This window comes from Calidris pugnax, unplaced genomic scaffold, assembly GCF_001431845.1.
Source record: "Calidris pugnax isolate Ruff unplaced genomic scaffold, ASM143184v1 scaffold95, whole genome shotgun sequence".
In the NCBI taxonomy this organism is placed as follows: domain Eukaryota; kingdom Metazoa; phylum Chordata; class Aves; order Charadriiformes; family Scolopacidae; genus Calidris; species Calidris pugnax.
Window position 1 is genome coordinate 9739794 of NW_015090885.1, and position 255 is coordinate 9740048.

The window sequence follows — 255 nt, forward strand, 5'->3', positions numbered from 1 at the left end:
GCGGAAGGCCCGGCATCGCCTCTACTCCCCTTCTCCGCCTCAAGCCCCGGGAGCGGGCCAGGCCGGGGGTTGGCGGGGTACTGGGCCCGGCTCTGCCCCACCGCTGACCCCAGGCCGCTGGCGAGAGGCCCGACCCCCGCCCGGCAAAGGGCTGAGGGGGGAACAGCCCCGTCCCGGCGGCGCTCCCCGCACCTCGAGGGGGCGGCGGGGCCCTGCCGGTAGTTGGAGGGGGAAGGGAAGGGCGAGAAAGGGGTC